This window comes from Penaeus japonicus, unplaced genomic scaffold (assembly GCF_977035675.1).
Source record: "Penaeus japonicus unplaced genomic scaffold, GWHDUDI00000001_assembly GWHDUDI00000008, whole genome shotgun sequence".
Taxonomy (NCBI): Eukaryota; Metazoa; Arthropoda; class Malacostraca; order Decapoda; family Penaeidae; genus Penaeus; species Penaeus japonicus.
In genome coordinates this window covers 34,593,745-34,601,244 of record NW_028234410.1, presented here as the reverse complement: position 1 = coordinate 34,601,244, position 7,500 = coordinate 34,593,745, and the positions used below count along the sequence as shown (strand labels likewise).

The 7,500-nt window shown below is 47.2% G+C and overlaps 2 protein-coding genes across 4 annotated transcripts in view; both read left to right on the top strand.

Annotated features, from left to right (window-relative positions):
* LOC122247087 (protein phosphatase PTC7 homolog) overlaps positions 1-7,500 on the top strand; it is a 167,478-nt gene that overhangs the window by 95,644 nt on the left and 64,334 nt on the right. The window lies entirely within an intron of this gene.
* Positions 1-7,500, top strand: part of LOC122265829 (uncharacterized) — an 11,987-nt gene that overhangs the window by 282 nt on the left and 4,205 nt on the right. The gene's annotated exons all lie outside the window — the stretch shown is intronic.

Below are 7,500 nucleotides of genomic sequence, written 5' to 3'. Positions count from 1 at the left end.
TATGTATTTTTTTTATATGTATTTTTTTTTTTTTTTATTCGTCCGTTTTGCTTGAACGCGAGGCGAAAGTAAAACGCGAGTGTCGTTCCCGCAGAGTTTATTTAAGCGTTTTTTTTTTTCGTTTTTTTTTCGTGATATGGGCAGGAAATAGCACAGGTTACTGAACAATGGCTTTTCAGAGTTAGTTGAGTGTGCTGTCTCATCATTACCGTGTGTTGAGCGTTATGTTTTGTCATTTATATTAATATTAAGTGTGCCATAGTAACATTTACATTACATTAAGTGTTCGAGTTGTGGGACTACTCTGAGTCCAAATTGAAAAAAAAAAAAATATATATGCCTGTTGATTAGGGTTTACGCATTATACAGACCAACACGCTTACAAGCTAACGCATACACACACTCATGTGTCCACGCTCGCTTATACGTTAACAAAAGCCTACATGCTCTATGCTCCTTACCGGCCTAATGAGCGAGATAGCATAGACGTCTCGGCACGCCAGATATAGTTCATTTTTGTAGAGATGGCTCGCCTCGAGGCAATCAGATTAGAGTCGCTTCCCGAAGCACTTTTGGCATTAATGATGCCCCTCTCTCGCTTGCTCTCTCTTTCTCTCTCTCTCTCTCTCTCTCTCTCTCTCTCTCTCTCTCTCTCTCTCTCTCTCTCTCTCTCTCTCTCTCTCTCTCTCTCCTCTCTCTTCTCTCTCTCTCTCTCCCCTCTCCCTCTCCTCCCCCTCTCCCTCTCACTCTCTCTCTCCTCTCTTCACCATGTTCTCTCCTCTTTCTCCCTCTTTTCCTATCTTGTCTTTTCTCCCTTTCTCTCTATCCATTTCCCAAGGATCTCTCTCTCTTTCCTCAATCTCTCTCTTCTCTCTCTTCCTCTCCTCTCTCTCTGTCCTCTCTCTCTTCCTCTCTCCTCTGTTCCCCTCTCCTCTCTCTCTCTCTCTCTCTCTCTCTCTCTCTCTCTCTCTCTCTCTCTCTCTCTCTCTCTCTCTCTCTCTCTCTCTCTCTCTCTCTCTCTCTCTCTCTCCCTCTCTCCCTCTCTTTCCCCTTCTCCCTCTCTCTCTCTCTCTTCTTTCACCATGTTGTCTTCCTTCTTTATTCCCTCTTTTCCTATCTTGTCTTTTTATTTCCCTTTTCAAATCCATTCTTATCATTTTGACCAAGAATTTAATCTTTCCGTGTGTTCCTCTTTCCTTTCCATATCATATTTACTTACTCTCCTCCTTTTAAACTCTCCCACCTCCTCCTTTATTTCTTCCTCCTGTCCTTCTTTTCCTACTTCTCTCCCTCCTCCTCTACTTCCCCTCCCTCCTTCCCCTCCCAGCAAGAGAAAGGGAGTGGTATCTTGTTTCTGCTCTACAATCATAACTTAATTAGCTAATTACTCGTTTGGCTCGGATTAAATCCGGTCTCTCTCTCTCTCTCTCTCTCTCTCTCTCTCTCTCTCTCTCTCTCTCTCTTCTCTCTCTCTTTCTCTTTCTCTCTCTCTCTCTCTCTCTCTCTCTCTCTCTCTCTCTCTCTCTCTCTCTCTCTCTCTCTCTCTCTCTCTCTCTCTCTCTCTCTCTCTCTCTCTCTCTCTCTCTCTCTCTCTCGCTCTCGCTCTCGCTCTCTTTTAGTCTCTCTCTCTCTCTTTTAGTCTCTCTCTCTCTCTTTTAGTCTCTCTCTCTCTCTCTTTTAGTCTCTCTCTCTCTCTCTTTTAGTCTCTCTCTCTCTCTCTTTTAGTCTCTCTCTCTCTCTCTCTCTCTCTCTCTCTCTCTCTCTCTCTCTCTCTCTCTCTCTCTCTCTCTCTCTCTCTCTCTCTCTCTCTCTCTCTCTCTCTCTCTCTCTCTCCCCCCCTCTCTCTCTCTCTCTCTCCTCTCTCTCTCTCTCTCTCTATCTCTCTCTCTCACTCTTCCCCTACCTCTCCCTTTCCTCTCTCTCTCTCTCTCTCTCTCTCTCTCTCTCTCTCTCTCTCTCTCTCTCTCTCTCTCTCTCTCTCTCTCTCTCTCCCTCCCTCCCTCCTATCTCTCCTATCTCTCCTATCTCTCTCTCTCTCCTTTCTCTCCAACTCTCTCTCTCTCCTATCTCTCTCTCTCTCTCTCTCTCTCTCTCTCTCTCTCTCTCTCTCTCTCTCTCTCTCTCTCTCTCTCTCTCTCTCTCTCTCAACAACTGAGAACATGGGAAACCCACAAAGAAATATATTCGCCAAAGATGAAAAAGGAAACTTCAAAAGGACACTCTTTGATTTGCAGAGCGACCGACGGCGGTGGCAGCATATCGAGAGTTATGTTTTTAACCAGTGAGGGAGATTTGATTTGAGTTTTTTTGTTTTGTTTTTTTCGAATGTGTGTGTGGGGGGAGGGGGGGTTGTGTGTGTGTGGGGGGGGAGGGGGGGTTGTGTGGGGGGGGGGTGAGTGTGTGTGTGTGGAGTGTGTGTGTGTGTGTGTGTGTGTGTGTGTGTGTGTGTGTGTGTGTGTGTGTGTGTGTGTGTGTGTGTGAGGATAGTTCCGGTTTGTCTTTTATAATTTGTGGTCGGCCGAAGGTCAAACTCTCGTTAAAAGAGATTTCTGCAGCTTTAACGAGAACCATAGTTTTATTTTGATATTTTTACTATTATGTGTTTGGTCAAATTGGCTCCGCTTTGTTGCACGGGTCTATATGTTCCAACATTTATTATTTTTATTGTTGGTATTATTATTATTGTTGTTGTTATGCTGTTATTATTATCTCTTTCTCCTTCTCTTTCTCTTTCTCTTTCTCTCATTCTCACTCTCTCACTTTTTCACACTCTTTCATTCACACTCTCCCTCTCTCCTTCCCTTCCTCCCTTCCTCCCTCCCTCCCTCCCTCCCTCCCTCCCTCCCTCTCGCATTTACTCAATTCATCCACCTAACATGTCGCATCCGTACCCGCCGGCTTCTCTTCCAATACCCCCCCCCCCTCATTGCTCTCATTCCATTGCTTATTTTGTTGCAACTCGATTCAGTGCCGCCGCCGTGCCCGTCTCCTGTTTCTCCGGAATTCTTAACTTGATGGAGACGCAGCATCATTACTGAACTCGCTCGGAGGTCGCGCTCTTCCTAAGGGGCTCTTGGTAGCAGGTCGAACGAGGAGGCCGAGGGAGAGGGGGATGGAGGGATAGGACGAGGGATAAGGGGAATGGAGGGATAGGAGAAGGGATAAGGGTATGGGAAAGGGGTAGGATAAGGGTAAGGGAAAGGGGTAGGGATAGGAGTAAGGGGTAAGGGTAGGATAAGGCTAAGGGAAAGGGGTAGGATGAGGGTAAGAAAAAGGGGTAGGATAAGGGAAAGGGGTAGGATAAGGGTAAGGGAAAGGGTATGATAAGGGTAAGGGAAAGGGGTTGGATAAGGGTAAGGGAAAGGGTATGATAAGGGTAAGGGAAAGGGGTTGGATAAGGGTAAGGGAAAGGGGTAGGGATAGGAGTAAGGGGTAAGGGTAAGGGAGAGGGGAATGGAGGGAAGTAGAGGGAAGGGGAATATTAAGATAGGAAGGGGGAAGGGAAAGGTAAGAAGAAAAGGGGAAGGGGAGGGGGAGGGAAGGAGTGAGAGCTTCTACTATTACTACTAATACTAATGCTAATACTGATACTAATACTAATACTACTAACAATAATTGAAATAAAGACAAAGGGGAAGGGAGGTAGGGAAGTAGGAAGAGTAATCTCACATAATTTCTAATCTGTTTCATCTCCTTCATATTCTATTCCCCCCTCCCCCACCTCCCACCACCACCCTCTCATCTTCTCCCTCCTGCCACTCCCTTAACATTAGATTGTGTTGATTGTGTCGTCTTGCAAAAAGCGTGACGGATTTACGACACTGGCGCTCACCACCACCCACCCAACCACCCACCCATCCATCCATCCATCCGGTTAGAATCAGAAGCAAAACAAAGGGAATATGCCAAAGGCAGCGTGAGGTATCTGTGCAAGCTGCAGTCACACGAAAGGCCCTACAGGCGAAGACAGGGCCGAAGAAATCCCGGATGAGATGGAGATGGAGATGGAGAGGGAGATGGAGAAGGAGAGGGAGAAGTAGATGGAAATGGAGATGGAGATGGAGATGGAGATGGAGAGGGAGAAGTAGATGGAGATGGAGAAGTAGGTGGAGGTGGAGAAGTAGGTAGAGGTGGTGGAGGTAGAGGTGGAGGTGGAGGTAGAGGTGGTGGTAGAAGGAGAGAGAGGGAGAGGGAGAGAGAGGGAGAAAGAGAACAATAAAGCAACGAATTAGGGGAGGGAGCAAGGAGGGGGGAAATTTGCACAAGATGAGATATTCAGTCGAGATTTTAGTTGATTAAAATCATAATTATCATTATTGATATTATTGGTATTACGACTTATATCAAAGCTGCAGCAGATTGGGATCTATTACGGAAGCGTTTGCAAAAAACATTTTTTATGTAATTCTTTTGTTTGTAATTATTTCAATATATAATGGGAGTGGATTTGATTTTTTTACGGTCGTGGGTGTTGCAATTTCAAACGGGAAATCCAATTTGTGCGGCTGTGTATGTATTTGATATCTATATCTGTTTCTATTTATTTATGTGTGTTTCCACATAACTCTCTCTCTCTCTCTTTTTTTCTTTCGCTTCCTTTCTCTTGTTCTCTCTCTCTTTCTCTCTCATTCTCTCTCATTCTCTCTCTCTCTCTCTTTCTTTCTCTCTCTCTCTCTCTCTCTCTCTCTCTCTCTCTCTCTCTCTCTCCCTCCCTCCCTCCCTCCCTCCCTCCCTCCCTCCCTCCCCCCCCCTCTCTCTCTCTCTCTTTACCCCCCCCTCTGTCTCTACCCCCTCTCTATCTATCCATATCTATCTATCTATCTATCTATCTATCTATCTATCTAACTAATAATGTTACGGATACAGGTCGTTTATCGTCCTTTCTACAATAAAGATAAAACAGTTATATTGCCTGAGGCCGAGGGGGGAGGGGACAGGAGAGATTGCGGAGTGGGGGGGGGAGTGTGCGAAGGGAGGATGGCAAAGGATATAGCTCTTTGTATGCAAATGAGATCTCTATAGGTACCAGGGGATTCGACATGCGTGTGTCATGTTCACCTGACAGTCTCGCTTCAAAGCCTCGCATCCCCCCCCCCTCCCCCCTCCTCTCTTCATGCTGTGTCTCCCCTCCCTCCCTCCTCCCCCGATGTAGCTTTCTCTCCCCTTCCTCCCTTCCTCTCCCCCTCTCCCCCTCCTTCCCTCCTCCTCTCCGCCGGTGTAGCAACAACGACCCTGGTTTCGATGGGGATGTAACTGCGATGGCTGTGTTTCTGCGAGAATCTATGAGTGTCTGTGGTTATGCTGTGTGTGTCTGTGAGTGTGTGTGGTTATGCTGTGTACATCTGTGAGTGTCTGGTTATGCTGCGTGTGTGTGTCTGTAGTTATGCTGCTTGTGTGTGAGTGTTTGTGGCTATCCTCTGTGTGCCTGTGGTGTCTGCGTGTGTTTGTGAATATCTGTGGTTTCTGTGTGTCTGCGATTGTTTGTGGTGTCCGAGTGTTTCCGTGAGTGTCTGTGCGTTTGGGATTTGCCTGCCAATGTCCATGATTGTGCTGTGTATCGGTCGATATGTATGTCGATATATGTGTCTTTGGTTGAGCTGTGTGTGTGTTATTATCTCTGGTTGTGGCGTATGTTTGTGAATGCCTGTGATTGTGGCGTATGTTTGTGAATGCCTGTGGTTGTGGCGTATGTTTGTGAATGCCTGTGGTTGTGGCGTATGTTTGTGAATGCCTGTGGTTGTGGCGTATGTTTGTGAATGCCTGTGGTTGTGGCGTATGTTTGTGAATGCCTGTGGTTGTGGCGTATGTTTGTGAATGCCTGTGGTTGTGGCGTATGTTTGTGAATGCCTGTGGTTGTGGCGTATGTTTGTGAATGCCTGTGGTTGTGGCGTATGTTTGTGAATGCCTGTGGTTGTGGCGTATGTCTGTGAATGCCTGTGGTTGTGGCGTATGTCTGTGAATGCCTGTGGTAGTGGCGTATGTATGTGCATATCTGTGGCTGTAGCATATGTCTGTGAATGTCTGTGGCTGCGCTATTTGTCTATCGTCGGGATGATGAGATGCCTTTGATTAGTGCGTTTCGGATTAACTCTGATGGGCGGCGGCGACCCTTTTTTTTAGAATTAATTATGGCTGCCGGCGAAGAAGAGGAAGGAGAATAGGATGAGGAAAGGGAAAAGGGGAAGGGGAAAGAGAAGGGGAAAGGGAGGAAGAAGTGGAAGGGGAATAGGATGAGGAAAGGGAAAGGGGAAAGGAAGGAAGAAGAGGAAGGAGAATAGGATGAGGAAAGGGAAAGGGAGGAAGAAGTGGAAGGGGAGTAGGATGAGGAGAGGGAAAGAGAAGGGGAGGATGAAGTGGAAGGGGAATAGAATGAGGAAAGGGAAAGGGAAAGGGAGGATGAAGTGGAAGGGGAATGGAATGAGGAAAATGAAAGGGAAGGGGATTAGGATGAGGAAAGGGAAAGGGAAGGGGAAAGGGAGGAAGAAGTGGAAGGGGAAAAGGATGAGGTAGGGAAGGGGAAGGGGAAGGCAAGGGAAGGGGGAGGGGGGAAGGGAAGAAAGAGGGGAGTTGGAAAAATACGAGGGGGAGGGGGAGGGAAAGAAAGGAAAAGAAAAAAGTAAAGGAAAAAAAATGTAAGGAAAATAAAGGAGAGGGCGAGGAAGGGGAAGGGGAAGAGGAAGAGGAAAAAGATGAAGGGGAAGGGAGAGGGGGTTGGGTGAAGAGAAGGAGTAAAAGGAGAGGAAGTGGAAGAAGAAGAAAATGAAGATAAAAAGGAATGAAGAAGAAAAATGAAACGAGGAAGAAGAAGAAAAAAGGGGGAGGAGAGGAGACGGGAGGGGGGGGAAGGGGAGGAGATGAGATGAGATGAGATGAGATGAGATGAGAAAGAGGGGAGGTGAGGAGATAAGAGGGGAAAAGAGGAGAGGAGATAAGAGGGGAGGGGAGAAGAGAAGAGGGGAGGAGATGAGAGAAGCGAAGAGGGGGGAGATGAGAGAAGCGAAGAGGGGAGGAGAGGATAGAAGATAAAAGAGAGGAGAGGAAATAAGAGGGGAGGAGAGGAGATGAGATGAGAAAAGCGAAGAGGGGAGGAGATGAGATGAGATGAGATGAGATAAGAGGGGAGGAGAGAGGAGGGAGGAGGGGGAGGGAGGGGAGCGGAGGAGGAAGAGACTACGACTGCGGCTGCGGCGGCGGAAGAGTGAGACTGACTCTTGAGCCTTTCGACCCATGCTGTTAGGGCCGACGCCGAAATCTGATTAGGTCGTGGTTATCCTTTTGGTCACTGAGAGAGAGAGAGAGAGAGAGAGAGAGAGAGAGAGAGAGAGAGAGAGAGAGAGAGAGAGAGAGAGAGAGAGAGAGAGAGAGAGAGAGAATAGCGATGTATTAGTTCCTGAGAAAGAAAAAAAGAGAAAAAAAGAGAGAGAGAGAGAGAGAGAGAGAGAGAGAGAGAGAGAGAGAGAGAGAGAGAAAGGAGAGAGAAAGGAGAGAGAAAAGAGAGAG